The 20,466-nt window shown below is 38.6% G+C and overlaps 1 long non-coding RNA gene across 1 annotated transcript; it reads left to right on the top strand.

Annotated features, from left to right (window-relative positions):
- The first annotated feature begins 540 nt into the window (after positions 1–540).
- LOC128144572 (uncharacterized) lies at positions 541–20,234 on the top strand. Its single transcript, XR_008236118.1, has 4 exons — positions 541–587; positions 14,367–14,466; positions 17,033–17,118; positions 20,191–20,234. It is a non-coding gene; the product is annotated as an uncharacterized LOC128144572 (long non-coding RNA).
- The last annotated feature ends 232 nt before the right edge of the window (positions 20,235–20,466 follow it).

Genomic DNA, 20,466 nt, shown 5'->3' on the forward strand with positions numbered 1-20,466 from the left:
CTGGCAATAGGCATCTGTTCTTTACCACATCTCTTAATACCTCGGGAGGATAGAAGGGCAGGAATGGCCAGACCTGTCCTGCTCCCTCTTAATGCTGTTCTTTATGGTGTGACCTTATCCTTCCATATGTGTGTAGTGTTCCTTCTGGCTCACATGGTCCATCTGTTGGACAGACTGCATCTTGCTGTTTATGTGGGATTCACTGTCTATGCAGAGAGTAAGGTCAGAAGTAAATAATGGGATAATTCTGGCTTGCAATCTGTTCTGAGTGAGCTTAGCAGCAAGTCCATGATTCGTGCTAGAGCTTTATGAGCTCTAAGAGATATTGAGCCTTGTTGGAAAGTCTCCAAAGACCTGAACATATCTCATAAAATGAAAAACAGTTCTAATAGCTAATTCTTATTATGAATTTTTATTCTATTTTGATTTTTTTATGCTTTAACAGTCACTTATTAGATCTTGTTTTGCCTTTATCTGATATATTAAGAATGCTTTGCTACTTTCTTTCTTACAGACCATGATCAATCTCCAGCTAAGCATATTTTTTGATCCCTCAACTCACTGGATCTCCATTAGTATCCTGTAAGGTAGGTTTTCCAGTTCTTGAAACATTGTTGTAATTCTCTTATGGATCCTTTTGGTAGGATAAATGCCAGAACCGCATGCAGAGTGGTAATAACACAGTGGTAAACTATCATATCCAGCCACAGAAAGGGCTTCTCCTGATATTCTGTGTTCCCTTCTATGCCTCTGTTCCTGTTATTACCATAAAAGCCTTTCTGAGTCATGTTTTTCCTAATGTAATTCCTAAACCATAGGAGTGTCTTGCCTATCCTGTTGATCCTTAATTATGTAATTGGAGGATAGTCTTCTGGAAATTATGTGCTGCATAACTTTGAACAAGTTGCCTTCTGTTCCTGTTACGTCAGTAGCCTGCGTATAGAGTGCCGGGGGGAGGAGGTGCTGGGGTGAAAGGGGGAGAGCGCATGAGTGAGAAGTGCTTTAATAGAGAGATAAACACTAAAATGATCTTTAGGAGGACAGATTCCTGCAGGATGTCAGCAGGGTGAGGTATAATGTATAATCACTTTAGTTTTCACTTGGGCTCCTCCCAAGCATGCTCACTAAATAGTGTTTATACCACTAAAGAAATCTGTTATCTATGAAATGGAAAAACATAAGGACTATTATCTTTTAAAATAAGTTAACACTTTCTTAAGAGAAATTTGGAAAACTGTTGGATTTGTATGTCTCTTTCTTCTGCTCTTATGGCCTCTATTGCTGCTGTTTCTTTTTAGTTACATGAGTTGACTTTTGCTGATCCACTTTGGGTGTGTGACATATATGCAGCAAGTTCTTAAAAACGTTGACTTAATTACGCCATTTTCCCCAGAAGGTCACTAGAACCGACAGGGTACAATTTTTAGCCAAAAAAATTCCTTTTCAGTTTATAATTACATTTTGTGAAAACACAGACCTTCATGGCTCAAGCATCCAACCATTCTGAGTGAAATATAAGGTGAATAATTTACAAGATTTTATTTTCAGGGGGAAGCTGACATTCAAACTGATGACACAATACAGATGTTTCAAAAGTTTGCTTTGAGTAACCAGCACTAAATAGAGCAACTGCCTTTGGAAAAGGGGACATGTTTCTGAACATGCTCTTGCATCCCTGGATCACCCAAAGCAGCATACCTGGGCAGGCTGGGTGAGCAATGGGTGGTGCATTGGCCGTGTAATTCTGTAAATATCTAAGCCACACTACAGTGAAAGCGCAGTATCTCCGGCTCCAGTGCAGATGTTTTCCATACAGGAAGCCTCTAATCCAAGCTTTCCCACCTCTCCTTTTGCTGGCCTCACATGACTGCATCATGCTCTTTGCTCATTCTGAAACAATTATATACATCTGAATGGCAGCCAGACTGATTACAGCCTGTGTTTTTCAAAAATTAGCCAATCTTTCTGACGATTGCATTTAGCAGAACATTCAAATTGACCAGGCTGCAGGTAGAAAATAATTTTTGTTGTTGTTGTTAATGAGCTTAAGTATGATGATCCACTAAGCAAATCCTGTTTCTTCCTCAGCCACTTCCCATAGGTCCCTCACTCAGGCACAAACCATATATATGCACATGTCTTTATTCATACTAGAAAATTTCTATGATTTTTTTTGAAGATACTGAGAATTGCATAAAGGAGATATTTGCCAAAGCATTTCTTTGAAGTGTTTCCACTTATGAACAAAAATCAAGGTAAACCCTGAAAGATGCTGTACAGCATTTTGCTTGTGTTATACCTTGTAAAGCCCAATTCAACAAATCGGGTTTCCTGTGATGAAATGTTACATTCTTGCTTTGAAGTGACAGGATGTCAGAATGACATGAATTGCTTAAAAAAATTCATAGCAGAGCTGAAGTAACTTGTTGTAAAGGACATGTATATTCCTCATGTTTGCAGAATTAAGAGACAGCTTTGTATTTTTTTCTAGTGCCAAAACACACAGGAAAGCATGCATAATTTATTGGAATACAACAGGATAAGAGAACCTTCTGAAGTATTTTATTTAGATTTTTGTTCTGGTTTATATTTGCTGCTCTTTTTTTGGTGTGTTTTTCTGGCAACTGGAGTGGGTCTGAACTTGCACTTTCCCAAAATTTATGGAGTCTGGGCTGTGTGCCTGTAAGCCTATGTGTGGCGTGAGTGGCTTAGCAATATTGTCTTGATCCAGAAAAGGAAACTTTTGTACATATAAGATGATAAATTTTAGAAATGCTTTGAAGGTGAGCAGGAACTAGCTTATTGCTTGAATGATTGAAAAGACCTGTTTAATATCCACTGTCAATCATGTTTTTTTCTTTGCAAATCTCTAATGTGCCCATTGTGTGGCTTAGCTAGAACATGCTTCATGAAAACTAGTGATTTATCAAAAAGCCCAAATGCCTTGCATCTGTTCCCTCTTTTCTGTGTTACACAAAGATAGAACAGTGCTGTTGTAGTTTTAAATTCTCCCATGTTGATTCTAGGACACCAGTAAGAGAAGATCTACATTAAATATGGGCCATAAAACATATCTGTAATGCATGGGCCGCCTTGAAATGCTGTTATACCTACGAGCTGTGTCTATATGAGTAAATCCAAGCATGACTGGGAACATTTCCAAGCACTGGGCTGTGAATGTCTGTGCTAGTAAACAGAACTTTAACCTGGCATGAATTCATCATTTTCCAAACAATGCTGTACCCCAACAATTCCTGGGCACCTTTTGGTGTTTTGGCAGTTTAACCGTCATGGTGGCCGTTCCCTGTAAGCAGACCTCCTGGAACCTCTCCTTTTGGGGACTGAAAGCCATTGTCTAGCATTGGCATAGTCCATCCCAGTCCACTTGGCCTCAGGGCCCAAACACATTCTTTCTCAGACAAAGTTTGTTTACCGGAGCAGGCGTAGCTAGAGGGACTACTATAAGAACCAGTAGAAGCTGCTATTTCACTGGACCTCGTGCTGTCATGGAAGGATATTTTGGGAAAAAAAACCCCTACTCTCTCAGATAGGGAACATCTGCTCATTTGTGATTTTTAAAATAGCAGGTATCATACTGAACTAATGGACTGATATATCTCTAACTTGGTTACAACTGATTCTTCAATTTTGAGAGCAGATTTTCAGTTGAAATATTCCCATCTCGGCCTCTGTCCCAGTTTATTTCAGGTTTCCCACAGACCTTCTGAGCTACTCTGTTGTTGCAAATGAGTAACTGGAAAAACTACAATTATCCTGAAGTTTCAGGCGAGATGTGTTTGAAAAAGAAACTCACCACACTGGCTATGCATTGGACCTCAAAGGGGTGGTTTACAGAGTGCTGGAAAGCATGAAAATCACATAAGGTTTTTAACAGAATTTTGGAGGTTGACAAAGTTATTACAGATCCTCAGGAAGAAGGAAAATGTTCACTGATAGTTGATTTAGGACATCTTCTACTCCTATTAAGAAACAGTTGAAGAAACAGACTTGTCACTTATGAATTTATGTCATAAACAAACAAGAAAAAACACTTACAGAAATAAGCAAAGAATCTAGTCTTTGATATAATGAAGGAAAGTGGAGGTATAAGATGGTGATTTATACATTAATAATTCAAAATGTTTGTTATATACAAAATTCCTAACTAAAATCCAGTGTAGTGATGTGAAATAATTTGTGCCTCAGAGATTGACACAATTAGCAAAGGCATTTTTGATAGTGGAAAAGCCAAAACATAATCAGTATAAGAGGAAGAATTTATGGAGCAAAAGTAGTGGGTTGCTCACGCCAGGCTTTCTCCTAGAAAAGACACAGCGAGAAAGGTTTTTAATCAGTAGCAAAAATTTTTTAAAAAAAGAGAAGTTCTGCAGTGCTGCTGGCTGGCTTCCAGGCCAAGGAGCAGTCAGATGCCTTTTCCTCCCGTTCCTTCACTTGGTGCTAGCAGGAGTCAGAAACTCTGGGGCCAATAGCAGTATTAACAGTGTAAAGGTCTTTTTGGGTCTTCTCAGCAGCGTTGTATTCGATCCTTATTTTTTTCGACTTTGGACAGCTTTCTGCCAATTTGCCGTGTCTTGTTTTCAGGATACGTCAGGATTGCGGATTTGTGTCTTTCACTGTTTTCTCTCCTTCATGTCTTTTATTACTCCTATTAATTGTAACTCTCTCTTTTTTCTCCCAGGAGAATGATTTCCTCCCTTCCTAATTGCTCTTCCATAACTCCTTTCCTATCTTCCCCCTAATCTGGGCCCATCATGTCTGCTTTTCCTCACAGAGCTCTTTATCCAGGTTTCCTTTCTCATAAGTAAAAGAAATGAAAGAAATTTCAAACAATTTGTTCTAATATTTTGTAAATCGTTTATTCTACTGTCTTCCATGTTACCTCTTCCCTCACACACACACTCTTTGTTGTTGTCTATTTAGTTTATAAGTGCTTTTGTATAATCTCTCTTTTAAAAAAAATAATTATATGCAAAATCTCTTTTGAGGTCTTCACTAACAGAATGGTGGTTAATGACGTGTTGGAATAAGTCAGAAGTGACTCCGTGAGTTTTGAAAAGGAGCAACATTATGAATGTGTTCTTGGGCATGTCATATGACCTAGCATATCTGTTGCCTCTTAAAACTGGAATGTGGCATTCATGGTACATAGCTTGCTCCAATGCAATAGAGAGATGATCTTTCCTTTGTCTAAGGGGTCTGTCACAACATTTGATGTGAACTGACTGTAGCACAAGAGAAACCATTGCTTGGGATTTGGCTTAATAGGCACCTTATAGGTATTGTCCTATCCTATGAGTTTTGTTTTCAATAGAAGGGAGAAACTGAGATAACTGAGCTTTATGATGGTGGTTTTCCAAGTGGGAGTTATTTATTAAAAGCAGCTCTCGTGTATTGCCTAATGCAAGCTAAAATGTGACCTTCTTGAGTAGAAACCACAAACTGAAAAGTAGCCCTGTATGAGTGAATATTGTTGGACTGTATTAAGTCCAGAGACACCAAGCACCTGGCATCTGGTATTTATCTAAGCATTTGGCCTTGGCTACTGAACTCAGCAATATCCAGGAAACTGTTGAGAGTTTTCAAACAGTTGTGACACACACCATAGTTTGGATGACTACTGGCTTTTCATGTGGACAAAATTCTTCATGTAATTAAACCCTGAAGTTCTGCTGATGTTAGGTACATATAGTGAATGCCAGTAACATTTTTCCCTTCGATCCAAATGGGAAGTGTTTCCACTTCTAAGATGAAAGAAGTACCAAAAAGGACACACCCCATTAAATAGATTGGCTGTCCATAATGGCCTAAAGTTCTACCAAGTCTTACTTAACTTTCAGGTTTGTGCTCCCTACCACCTTTCTGTTGGATGGTCATAAACAGTACTGAAATTTGTCCTTAGGCATTTCTCAATAATGATACTAGGTCAAAGTAAACTTAGTATTGCTATTGTAATAAACCATTTCTCCATGTGTGTAACACTATCTCTGTAAAATGATTATTATTTTTTGAGTCAATGGCTGGAGTAGTTACAAATGAAAGAAAAGGAACTACAGCAAAGGAAATATGGCAAGAACTCCCAACTCTTGCCTTACCACAAGTGAAACCATGATACACCTCAAAAAAAACAGCTGGGCATCAGATGCAGAGAGCAACAACCCCACCTATGAAAAGGTCATAGGTCCCATGTATTGACCAAATAGGGTACTGACACCTTCCCTGTCTAGACAGTTCTGTTCTGGCATCATTGAAACCTGTAACGCCATCAGTTCTGGGGTTTCCCACGACAATGCAACTATCCCGGAGATAGTCAGTAACCAGAAATGTTCCTAGAGTAATAGAGATAGAGCTAAATGTATCTGTACCTTGAGATATCCAAATGGGTCCTTAGGATTATGGGGAGCTGGGCAGTAGTTAAGGACAGCTAAATGCTGTTGTAGTTTCTGCCAGGCCTCGCATTATCCCTCCCTGGCAAATACAGTAATCCCATCTATACAGCCTGCCTTCCCCCAGTCACCACGTTTCAAATTGACTTGGCTTGACTGTTACTATTTAAATTATTTTTTCTCTGTTGAACTCAGGTGATCTTACACTTCAAAGTGCTTGTATACTTGCCTGAAGTTGATTCTACTTTAGTGAGTGCAGCTGCCTGGAAGATCTTATACCTAAAAGCTTCCTGTTAAACGTGCAAAATGGCACTGCATATGCTAGGATAGATACTTTTTGCAGTAATGATTATATTTTGTGGTTCTCCTGTTTAATGATTCACTTGACCTTTTTTAACTTGGATTTTTACTTTGTATAAAGAATGAAGAAGTTGTATTTATATTTAAAAAAAAAAATACAGCCATGTGTCTCTCAGCTGGTGTGTTTGGCACTAGCCAAATTACCAGGAGTGGGAGAAAAAATTCCAGTGCGAAATCACCTGTAGTCAGAAAGTCACCACAGCAAGCAAAATGGCCATGTAGTTATCTATTTGACCCTGACTGGCTGGTATCGTTCATTCTTTGTAAGGCTGCACTGCCTAAGGCTAAAAGGCAAATCTGAACGTTTCCCAGTGCTGGCTTAGCCAGGAGAAGCAATGAGCGTGTTGTCAGCTGACTGACGGTGAAGTCTCAGCAGGCTGAGATGCACAGACAGAACTTTATTCCAGCAGGACAACCCGTGTCTTTCAGTCAGAGGTGGAATATTGCTGGGGTAAGGGGAATTAGTAAGATAAATGCAAATTTTCTTTTACTCCCTCTGCTTAGGTTGTTTATGATTTTGAGTCTAAAAGGCAGATTCTTCAAAACAAATAATTCTTTTGATTTGAGTCAATTTGTTCAGCTGCTTTAATGAGGTGCCAAGGGTAAAGATGTTTAACACACATTGTTCAATGAATGTGGGTGAGATTTGGCTGAAGTTTTGGATTCAGATGACAGGAGATTATAAGATAAGGTCATTGTATAGGTTTGGAAATAGACAATTGTAGGGCTGGTTCTAGTTTATGTCCTGTAAAGGACTAGTGAAAAAAAGCTTCAGGTTAGGGCTAGTGATCAAATCAGGGTCAGTGCTTGAACTGATGGAGGTCTCAAAGCTAGATATTTTTTTTTCAGGATGAGATTACAGCTTTCATTTAGGACCCAATGAGTTTATTCTGTCTGTAGTGGTAGCAGTTGCTGTCCTGTGATTAAGGTTAAGGCTAAGATTAATGTTGGGGTTAAGTTTACTGCAGATAAGAGCCATTAAGCAGCTCCATATGAAGATGCTTGCCTAGTTTTAACAGTGTCAAAATGTTGGACTCAAAATTAGTTCCATTGCCCAGAGAGGATGCTCAGTTAGGATCAAATTTGTGTTTTAGCTGGTGGTGTTTAAGGAGCTTGAACTACATACAGTTGAAATATGTTTCACCCTCGCAGAAAAAGAACTAGTGCCAACAGAAACACCCTAATTAGGTTCTTTTAGTTGCCAAGAATTTCAGATCAGAGAAAAATCAGTTTATTGCTGGGTTGAAATTAGGGTTCAGACATGTCAAGTGCTACAGAACTGTAACTCCATACAAGAGAAAAGCTTTCCACATAGATAAATCAGGCAAGGACCCCTTGAGTGGATCCAGTCTCTCTAGCTTACGTTTAATGCAGCGGTTAAAGACTGAGGACAGCAACAACCTAACTAGTATTGCAAAAGACTTGGAGAGGCACTGGAGGTGGATTTGAGCCAGTGCTGAAACTGGGTCTCATGACAGACAGAGTAACTGGTTTATGGATAAATACAGGATAACAGCTACGGGTCAGAATTTCACTTGATAGGAGAACTAAGAACTAAGTTTTGCATTAGCAACATTGTGTTGTAGCTAATGAGTTTTAAAGTGGTAATGGATGTAGGTCGACACATAGTCTCAGTAAGGGCTGATGCTACAGGGTTAGGCATGGGCGAAAAAGATGTTCTTAATGCAAGCTTAGTCATAACTCCTTGGCTTTTCTTTTTGGTCATTTCTGGCTAACCAGACATCTTAAGCTCAAGGATAGAGGTAAGGCTGGCATGTAGCCGAGAAGGGCTTATGAATCAGTGTTGCATACTAGGCAGCTAGCACTGAGGATTTCATGCAGGAGGGAGTTTCTGTGATTCACACTGGTCTCAGATATCTAGAGTCTCTCTCAACTGGAGTAAAGGGGATGATGGGGCCTAATGTTAGGCAATGGGTTAATGTTGTCCTAGTGAAAATGGAGATTTAGGAGTGGTGCTGAGAGGGCCAAGCATATTTGTGTCAGGCTGGGCTAGCAAAAGTTGCCATTTTATGCATGTAGCCAACTTTTATAATTTCTTCAGTGAATCTAGAAGAAAGTGCCTAGCGTTTTCACTAGAAATATTGCTGGTTTGAATATGTGATTTTCCCTTCACAAAGCAGTGATTGTAATTTTTATTTAAACGTAACTGGTCTTCACAGGGTCAGTTGCAATATTATGTGAAAAATTTCTGTGGTATTAAATAATTATGTATGACTTTTAGTATTACAGTTTTTACAGAGTTAAATCATGTTCTAAGAGTAGATACCATCTATTAACACAGAGCATTAGGGGCAGGTTTACACTGTGTAGTGCTAACATGGGACAAAAGTTTCTCTGTTTTTTCCTAGATTCTCTGCATGGGTACTGTGTTTCTCTATGTGGATGTGTTAGAATTACTGTGTTGGATGGGTGATGGAGCACTCTCTTGCTTCCATATGAGAAGAATCATGGGCTCAGGAAGCAAATTTGAGAAAGAAGTTTGGATGTATACCCTCTTCCTATTCCTGGAATAGAGAGAAACAACGTAATTTAAAAAGCAGCAGCAGAAGACTTCTCACCATAATCTTCTCACAATAAACAGAGTTATCATGTTTCATGAGCTAAATTTGCACCAATAAACAGACTATGAGTTCCCACAAGAACATGCCCAAGGCAGTCCTCCACAGTCTAAAAATCATCCTAAAAATTATCTGAAAAATGCCCAGAGTACAGGAATTATCAGACCTGCAGTAGAGACCTCTGAGCTCTTTGTACTTGTCCTGCAGCCTAAATTCCTTTTGGAAAAAAACTACGGTATGTCCAAATTGTCTTTATCAAAAGAGACCCGGAGGCATTTAGGCATCCAAGAGTAGAGTAGCCCAGATACTGCTCCATTCTAATCAGTACAAGACCTGTCAGGAGGGAGAGGTGATAAAGATGATTTCTTTAATGCCAGCTCTTTCTTGAAGTGTGTTAACTGAAGTATTGACAGTAGGCTGCATTGAAACTAGGTATGGATCAAGTCTTTCAAGTCCTCTAGTGAAAATAGATGCAGTTTGCAATCATCTGCCTTAGCATTCAGAATATTTTCTATCTTTTTTTTAAATGGATGGGATGAGATTAGCCCAAAAAAGATCTACTTATCCAGTTGCTACAATCACCAGCCTGTGCTTACGTTAAATTAATGATTCAGTAACCAGCACGTGAACTCTATTTCTTAAAAAATGCCCGCTTTCGGTTATGTTGTTATCTTGTGGGTCCTGGTTGAATCACAGCTATAGCATTTCATCTATTCTGTGTCATGTTTGGAGCTAAAAACAAATTTTGAAACAGAACTTTCAAAAAAGGTACCTGAGTGTCCCATCCCTACAGAGAGCCTCACTTTTGTTACTGAATAGCAGGCAGATGTAAAGTTTGCATGGTTCGGTAAAGGTGATTGCAAGCAGAGGATGTCAAATCAAAAGCAATCTTTATGGTACCCTGTAAAAATGATGTTCTTTTCTTCTATGATATGTTTCCAGCTCTCTTTAAGTGCAAACTTTGTTTCTATCCCAAATGAACAAAACTATAAATCATAATAATTCTCTTATACCACAGAAAATTTTCACATAATTCTGCAGCTCGCCCTGTGAAGAGCGGTCAAGTTTAGATGAAGGGTGCAAGTACTCTTAAGTAATTATTATGATTTCACACTTGGGAAACTGACATTTTATAGCCACTAAGCTTAAAAGTTGAACTGGCCAAAAAATGGTGAAAGCAAATTCATGAATGTTTTGTAAATAAATGACTCATTTTTTTCTGTCTTTGCTTTTCCTTAAAACAATATATTATGTGCAAATACACAGAAAGAGTAGGCATTTAAGACTCCAAATAATTCATGTTCTGGATCAAATGGACTCAAGGGACTTCAGAGAGCAACAGTTCATCCAAACTACCCTGACAGATGTTTGTAACTGGTCCTCTAAGTCTTTTATGGCAGGGTTAGACTATTGCCTCCCTGTGCTTATGTACCCTGGAAACCCTTAATCTATAAATTGCTATGCCTTGGTTTAAAGTACCAAATGAGGAGTAATTTTGGAGATTGTTTAGATTCTAGATGATTCAGCATGAGTCTGGGAAGTAGGAGGCTTTCCTGTAGGTAAATAAATCTGTAAGTGACTTCATGTGCAAAGCTTATTATTCCTATGAAGCACATGATGAAAAGCACAGATTCAGAATTTCTGCTGAGTAAGGTCTGAGAGACCAGGGCTGTGCAGTTTGGGGTTCATAAATATCACCAAGCATCTCACCATTACCTTGCTGTATCCATTTTATTTAATCTTCACATCTGACAGTAAAATATTACATTATCACACACTTACTTTCGATAGCAGCAAAAGATTCCCTACTATGACACCCAGTTTAAAAGAATACATGAATGTCTTTAAATTAGCAGCAACATAATTTGAGGCCTTTCTCTCACTCATGTAAAACATGTTCCTGATAATTCTAGCGCTGGGGCTGGGGTAGATCTTCATGTTTATCCAAGAAGGCCAAAGTTGATATTAACTAGGCAATGTTAATTCATAAATCAGTGGAATCTGAAGTATTCCAGTTTGACCCAGGTTTTTGGGTACTGTCTCTCTGCCTAAAAAAAAAAATAATTCACGTCAGCTCCTGTAAACTCTTATGTATTTCATGTTTCCTACTATGGCATTTCTGATTGTGTTCACTCTTGTATGTCCTCAGAACATTCACCAAACATTGACTAACTCTGGCTCTTTATTTCAGAAAAAAATAACATATCACTTTCTAAGGTTCACTTCTAATATGAAGTTTCTAACCCTAAGGATGTCCAGAATACTCCTAACTATCTGCAGCGTCAGAGTTTAGAAAAATTTGAAGGAGGGGAAATACTACTTTTTACGGTATCTATTATAATTTTATTCTGTTTCATTTGGGATGAAACCTTTTATCATTTTGATGACACTATGGTAAAAAAGGAATTTGTTGAGAGTGAAATGAAGAAGTAAATGATAAGATTTTTAGACACGTGCATGAATAATGCTCCTGCTGATAATAGTGGAACCATTCATGTGTATAAGATTTTTGTCATAAAGTATCAGTGTGGCTGATAAATAATTGTAATGTTGCGAAAATTCATATAGATGATTATTACAAAATAGGTCCTAATACAGGCTAATTCCTCAAAATCAAACAGTTTAGAATTTTCTGTATTTCATTCTGGTGCAAAATGGTTCAGATGATGCTAAAATACACTCGTCTTCCTTAGGACCTGACTTCTTTTTTCCTTACCTTACTCCCAACCGTGTAAGCTCCCTGCATGCAGAGCTCCCTTCATTTCTGAGCAATTTTGTGGCATTTGGCCTGCCTTTTTTTATTTTAATTGTGTGTTAAGATGATGGCAGGGCTAATAGTAATGACTTCAGTTTTTCCATAGCTGCACACAAAGCTGCTATTTTCAGTAAAGTTTAGCGGAATTAGACAGTCAAATCCTAATAAATTTCAGTGGATGCTGGACACAAAACTGGCTCATCTGCTTTGAAAAATCCTAAAAGGCTTATAACTTTCTTTGCTTTTTCTAAGTAAATATAGCAGTCTTTTTAAGTGAAATGTTTAGAAATGAACTGAAACACCTGTTCTGAATGGACCTAAATATTACAAAAATCTAGCAGTATAGCTCTTGAAATAGCATACATACTCTCTTTTCTCTCTCTCCTCCCTTTGTAAACTAAGGACCTGAAGAGCCAGCAACTGAAGTCAATGGAAAGTGAAGCTGCTGAGCAACTCTGTAAACAAACTCTCGCAGCTTAGAGAGGTATTCACAGAAATACATCCAAAAATGTGCTTTTTGTTTGTATAGTGTCTAAATGCTTGATGACTGATACCAACTCTAAACGCAACTGCAGTGCACAGTAGAATGAAAGGATATATGTTAGCCAAGGGTTTCTTACAGTCTCTCAAACCTCACAAGTATACAGCAAAAGTAAATGTAACATGGGAGTAGTGAGTCTTCAGCTTGAAAGGCAAAGGCATTAATAGATATGGGTACTTATTACTTCCAGAGCAAAACTATAGCAGAACATGACTTAATGTTCATAGCAGTTTTCACTAGTTTTTTTTATAATACTTACTGTATGCTGTAGGATATATTCATGTCAGTTTGTGTGTTCTGTTCATTTTCAGAAGTGTTATATTATTTCTGTAGTCTCAGTGTGGAGCATTTCTATGGGTTAACTAATTAGAAAGGTTTTCAAATTAAGTACTAAACCAGCATTTTTCTACTTAATTGAGGGTGGATTTTTTTAACTGTTTTTATTTTTGGGAATGCACCTAGCACATTCTGCATGTTTTATCCATCCTCACCATGCAGTTATATGATGTTCCACCTAGTAAGCAGTGATTTGAAAGCCATGATTTTAAAGAGTGAATTCAGTCATCTGTTATAGCTTCAAATGCTTAATTGCTTTAACGGAATAAAACTGGTTTCAAAATACTTCAGGATCTTAGCACTGCAGGAATCAGTTTCCCTGTTCTGATTGTCATATGACAAATCCATTTCCTCAGTAGTTATGAGATAGTGCATCTTTGAATGGACATGACCAAGTATCTATGTGTGTGAAACTCTTATTATTTACCTCCCTTCACCTATTCTTTACCGATCTACTTACTTTCCTCCAAAGACTGAGGAGGCACAAAGCAACACCCATGCAAGCAGTCGAGCCGGTGCAGTGCCGGGACTTCTAAGACACAAATGTGCATGGAAACAAAATCTGAAGAACGGGGGGAAAATACGCTGATAAGAAAATGGATTATATATGTCCTTCTTCACTTCACAATTCCAGATTGTGTGAGGTGCCAGACTATTGTGAGAGGACAATTTTAGGGCAGAGATGAGATGCAGTGTGGGTGGGAGAGCTACAAGACGCCAACTTCTCCCACCCTATCTTGGCTTCCATGGCAAGCTAGTCTGCTGCAGGTCCAACTCATGCAGAAAAAGAAAAGTACATTTATTTAGGCCTAGGTCCATGACTTAAAATGTTATGTTGTTTTCTGTGTATTCAGGGAAACCTGATGATTTAACTTTGATTTAATGGCCCTACTGGTCTGACCTCTCCACACCTGTTATGACTCAGCTTACTTAGGATACCAAAACCATTAAGATTATCCAAACATTTTATGTCCTGTTTGACTGTTTAAGTTGCTAAACATGTGCTGTGAAACTTTGATACAGTTTGGATGGCAAAACATTTTCTATTAAATAAAATAGTAAGGGATCTGATATATCCATTTGAGAATTGTAGGTCTAACATTCATGCTTATATGGTTGTATAAGCTATGGTGTATATAGGCCCCCTTGAAAAGAAAACAGATTTTATTTAGGGCATATGCAAACGGCAGGCAGACACAAGCCATCTGGGAAATTGAGCATTATGCCTGAAGCCATTCCTTCTGGTATGAACAGTTTGGTCAGCAGTGGTGAAGGAGCAATGTGCCTTTGGCATGGTGCCCAGTGAATCAGAGGCAGGATGTAGGAGACACCAGTTGACTACCTTCCTAAGCCAGGGAGGGTAAAGCTCTTTGACCTCTCTTGTTTCACAGTGACACCACTTGAAGGAGGAATGCAAGATCTGGGGGAACAAAGAGCAGTGTTGGCTAACCATGCTTCTACAGCCCACAAGTGACGGCACTCATCGTCATGGTGAGAGGGGCAGCCTTGAGCCAGCTTCAGCCTCAAGGATGTTTTCTGCGCCTTCTTCAATGATTTGGCTGTTAGTGGGTGACATGGTTTAACCCCAGCCAGCAACTAAGCACCACGCAGCCACTCACTCACTTCCCCCCCACCCAATGGGATGGGGGAGGGAATCGGGAAAAAAAAAGGTAGAAGTCATGGGTTGGGATAAGAACAATTTAACAGAACAGAAAGGAATAAAGTAGTAATGATAATAATAACAATAATAAAATTACAATAATAATAATAAAAGAAATGAAATATACAAAACAAGTGATGCACAATGCAATTGCTCCCCACTCGCCCACTGATGCCCAGTTGGTTCCCGAGCAGCGATTCCCCCCCCGAGGCCAACTCCCCCCAGTTTATATACTAGACATGACATCACATGGTATGGAATAACCCGTTGGCCAGTTTGGGTCAGCTGCCCTGGCTGTGTCCCCTCCCAACTTCTTGTGCCCCTCCAGCCTTCTTGCTGGCTGGGCACAAGAAGCTGAAAAATCCTTGACTTAGTCTAAATACTACTTAGCAACAACTGAAAACATCAGTGCGTTATCAACATTCTTCTCATACTGAATCCGAAACATAACACTATACCAGCTACTAGAACTAAACTTAACTCTATCCCAGCCAAAACTAGGACAGTGTGACATATGCAAGAGATTGGCACTGGAACTGAAGACTTTTCCTACTAGCAGACTCAGGGCTTCTGTCATGCTTTGCTTCTCCTCTTGCAACTCATCTCTCTAAAAAATAGATGTATATTGAATAAGAAAGCTAAGATATCATTAGGCTTGCCTACCCCACAGCTTGCCCATTTGAAAAGATTTTTTCTGCTATTGAATTTTTCCTATCTATTACAGTTTTTACATCTCTCTATTTCTTCCAGATAGCTGGTTCTCATTAATTATGCAATGAGAGTATGACTCAAAATAAGGACAAGTGATACCCTCCAAAGAACTAATCTGAGGCTTCAACTAGGTCATTCCTGTTTGAGGCTATATAGAACATTATTTTTAACATGCCCCAGCAAAAATAGCCATGCTGCAGAATGTCTAGGGAAATGAAGAAAATCTTGAGAATCTGGCTAACACATTTTGTACTGGAAAAATCACAGAAACTTATTGAGGAGGAAGCTATACCAGGAGAAAAAAGGCACAAAACAAATCTAACAGCTGAGAAGATGAAGGGGTCAGCTTTCAGAAACCAATAGGGTGTAATTCTTCAATTCTGTTCTGCAGATCTCAGAATAAAATTTTGTCAACCTCTCTCTGGGAAGGTATAAGAGGAACAGAGGAGGAAGAAAAGGAAGTATTCTACCTACAGCTCTCAGAAAGAAACATACTAATTCATTTGACGTTAATTTTCCAGAGTTGGAGCTAAGAAGAGAAAAGGGTAATTTTACAGTTCAGTGAATACTTCACCCATTTATTATTTTAATGTTCCAAAATGCACAGTAAGGCCTTAGAAGAAGGCTGCATAAGTGCCATCTATATAGTAATCTGAGTATACCAAATTGAATTGGACCCTTGCTGTTCACAAATACAGGTTTAGAAGTCCAAAAAAACCCCTAGTGTTAACTGCAGTGTGCTAAAATCAGAAGAAAGAGACATATACATATCTCAAAGCAATACATAATTCAAAGAATTTAGGAACCATTTTATACATTTGTTTTCCATTGCTTTTTTGTTTTTCATGACTGCAGAAGGATATTCTGTTCTCCCATTAAACTTTGCTAGTTAATCACTACTCTTCAACAGCTTTCTTTAATAACAGATACAGCACTGTATGTTTAACAGCTGATGCAGGAACCTTGGCCTGGGGAGCCATGAGCATTGCTCAATGAATACTTCCAGCATGGGTTTGACACTGTTTCTCTGTGCTGACTCAACAACCTATCAAACAAAACATTTCATTATTTAGGCTCTGTGGGACATGTGGGATACAGAATATAGAGCATGAAAGGGTAGGAACGCTCCACTACTATTTTCTTATTATTTTGCAGTTACAGAACGTTTGGCAAATGATGGTATACGCTGTCGCAAGGCAGATGCTATAAATTGGGTCAGTATGATATATATGGCTGCCAGGGAGCTGTTTAAGTATATTTTCACTGTTTCCAGCAAAAAATAACAAGAGAGAAGTAAAGACATCCTGAAGTAATTATGTCATTTGGAAGGAAAATATGGCAGGGATTTTTAAAACATACGTGCAAAACGAAGAACAAATTGAACACATACCACACTTAAAAACCTAATAGAAAAAGATTAATTGATAAACACGAAACTAAACTGTTCAGTTATCACTCAGCTAATCAATTAAGCTATTGACATAGACCATTTCTTCAGTCTCTGAAATACGTTTTAAAATCATCAAAGCCTGCCATAATAAAATCAAATTGCACTTTAAAAAGCTATAGCCTTTTTCTAAAACAATAGAAAATAAAAGGCAAACAGTTTGCTTGACTGGACCAATAGGTTACTGTTCACTGTGAATTCAATTCTGAATTGGATTAACTTTGGACTTTCTTTCTCAGATCTATCAATAAAGGCTTCGGGAGTTGCCAGAATATGCAACCAAGAGGCAAAAGAGACAGACTGAAAGGTCCACATGCTGTTCACAGTAAGTAGTTCTCTTCAAAACTTCTTAAGTCTGTAAACATCACCAGTGTGGAGACAGATTTTGTATTGCTGCTCACTGGTACATTATACTGCTTTTTAGCACTAGCATTTCAGTGCTATCCCGATGACTCAGTCAGGGTCAAGCGCCAGTTGTAGCCCACATTTTGGAAAACATGCACCAGTCAGCAATAACTTGCAAACTGTCTGTTAATGAGTCTCTTTCCACACCACTAATTCCAGACCATTATATAATTGTAAGACTTTAATACCCCAATTTTAAGGACTTGATCGCATTTTGCATTCCTTAAAGAGAAATAAAGAGAAAAACCACTGAGATCTTGGAATGATTCCCTCTGAATTTACCTGTTTATATAAGGAGAAACTTCTCGTATACAGTACCGAAGGTCTTAGTCTTCCCCTGTAAGACATAGGTATCCTCATTGCGTAATAGAGTCTCAGGCAGCTACATGAAAACTAACACCAGCGGGTACCATTCAGTATTACTTCCCAAACAGTGATCTGTTCATGGAGGGAAAGTGTTACACGGTTAAAACATCTATCAGGAAAAGCAGAAGTGAAGTTGAATATGTAAAATAACATTTTTCAAAGATGAAACCATGCAGAAAAGAGTAAGGTACAAACGGTCAATGTCAAAGGCCAGAAGGAAAAAGATGAGAAAGGAGACTCCATAGTAAATCTTGGGGGAAATTCCCTATTATGAGTGCCAGGAGACAGCAACATGGGGAAACAGAGCAAGAACCAAGGTCACTTGATAATGGGCTGGACTGCAAGACCATGCCTGTGACTAAGTCAGTCCTAAACGACTAAGTCCTTTCCATCTCCAATGCCTCCAGTAAAACCTCTGCCCTAAAATAATAAATAAATATCCATAGACAAGCCAAAACAGAAAAAGGTGTTTCCTCTAGAAAGGAACCAAGGGCCTTGAGGGAAATGGAAATGAAATTATTTTGGTTTGGAAGAAACTAATATTGTTATGGGCTGTGGAGACAATCAAAATCCCATAAAGGAATCTAGTAATAGTAAATGCCTATTTGCCCTAAAATTGAGAGGTTAGTTAGCTGCATGATTTGGAAATACTTCTGAGGCATCTCTTTAAAGACTTGGGTATCTTTATGAATGCAGTGCTTTGTTATCAGGCCCAATGCTGCAAGTCCTTGAGGAGACTTCACACCTTTCTTCCTTTTTAACAAAGCGGCTCACATTTTTAAGGATCTGCCAGCAGGTTTTAGCTACAGAGTTCCTAAGCATATTTTCTAACATGCTAAATTTGCCATGCTGCTTTCCAGAGGCCTGTCTAGCTTGTTATTTCATAGTGAGGATAGTGTTTTGGAGCTGATTGAAGTGTTCAGTGTTAAAATGTATGTGGCTAGCTAGCACTGTCTCCTCCACAAAGGAAGAATATTTCCTACTTGACTCTCTTTGCATTCCTATTTCCTTTATGCAACTACTTCTGAGAGCTTTACGGCCAACTGTCTACAACATGCCACTTTTCGTGCTATTCCTTTTTTGGTCTGGAAAACTTTTTTTTTTATACTATACTCTGTAATGCTGTATTACTCACAGTGATGTTTCACATTTAACCATTTTATGGCACTGTTTAATGGCCTGACTTATGCTTAGAACTTGCAAAGTCACAGGTTATCAGTGCCAAATGATCCAGTTTCTTGCACTCATACTGGGATCACGTTCTGCTCAGGATCTTTCCACTTATTTTAAGCCATGTAGTTCTTTGAAAGCCAGCACTTCTCATAATGTGGGCTCTTCTTTCTTAAGCTTTGTTTTGAACATCCCTTCCCCCCATGGCATTTTTTGAAGCAAATGTGGGCAAATGTAGAAAGAAAACTTCAAGAATACCTAGAAAATAGGAAAAACCTGACAGAAAGGTTTCATAGATTAGCAGAGCTCTCCGAAGTTGAAAGTTCGAGCCATTAGTGAAGGTAGCAGAAGGAAGCAGGAGTTTGGAAGCAAAAGATAAATGTATTTTTTTCCATAGGCTTTGCCTCCAGCTCTGCTTTTTTGCATATACAGAGTATGTTGAGAAATGTTTTTGCTCAGGACTTGCATGCTTTTTATTTATTACATCCCGGCAACATGATGCAAGGTGCCAAGATCTCAGCTGGATCTGGCCCAATATTGCAAAATTAAGCAAGTAAATGGATGCAAGTCAAGTTAAGTTTTTTCATAGAGTTCAAAAGTGAATTAAGTTGTCCTGTAGATATTCACTCAGTCCATGTTGTCCTGCTTTCAGCAATTACTGAAATGAAATACAGTGTGCCACTGCAGACTTGGGCCCTGATCCCACACATCAGTTCTCCTCTGTTCTCTTTATTCATGCTTCTGAGCTCCAAGGGGGCTTCTCTTGTTGAACTTGCCCGTTTCACACCAAGAACAGCCTTTTGGCTCAGTAGGCCTAATAAAGCACTAAAAATGTTCTTGCATAAGTTTTGTTTTCCGTCTGTGGTAAGGTTTGCCCAGGTGGTAAAACTAAAAAGATATTTCTAGTAGCTCTGCTGACAAAAAGAGCAAGCAGCATGACTGTCAAGAGCAAGCAGCATGACTGTCAAGAGCAAACATGCTCTGTTTCAATCATCACCAATCATCTCTGAAGTTACAAGTAAACAAGTACTAAACTATGCAAGGCATATGATGAATAACAACTGGCATTTATTTTCTCCTTCCTACTCCACGTGGGTTAGAAAAAAATGGCATAAAGTATGCAGCTACAGTTGAGTTTGAATTAACTAAATAACTAAAAGTTTTTCTCTCATCTTGAAACTATCTTATGAAGCTATGCATAAATTTTTCTCCCAATATGGGGATTTGAAATGATGCTTCCTATTACCCAGTAGGGAGACTTAATGTCAGGCCTTGAGTTTTGGGCATGGTTTGGGAGATTCTTTCTTCTTTCTTTTGATGCTGTACTTGTGTTTATAAATAAAGATTTCATAAGAGAAAGGACAAGAATTCAACAGGACTCAATTCTTAAATGCAGAAGGTAGCCTACCACTGTATTCAGTCATATCTGTCTATCTTAATGACTTCTTCACTACAGGAGACAGGACACACAGAGAAAATGAGGAATGTTCATCCCAGAACAGTTATATTGTGCTACCAGGTCTTGAATACTTGACTCACTGTATCAAAGACTGTAAGTTATAAGTAGCCATAAAAGTCACTTTTCCATGAGCAGAAGTATTTGCTTACTCATGTCTGCTAGCTGTCCAAAACAGACAGAAAGGAAAGCAACTTTAAGAAAAACATGGATCAAGTAAAGTTAGATTAACCTTTCAGACAGCATTCATATCTGGCATTCATACAATGCAGAACA

The sequence above is a fragment of the Harpia harpyja genome, chromosome 7 (genome assembly GCF_026419915.1).
Source record: "Harpia harpyja isolate bHarHar1 chromosome 7, bHarHar1 primary haplotype, whole genome shotgun sequence".
NCBI classification, from domain to species: Eukaryota; Metazoa; Chordata; class Aves; order Accipitriformes; family Accipitridae; genus Harpia; species Harpia harpyja.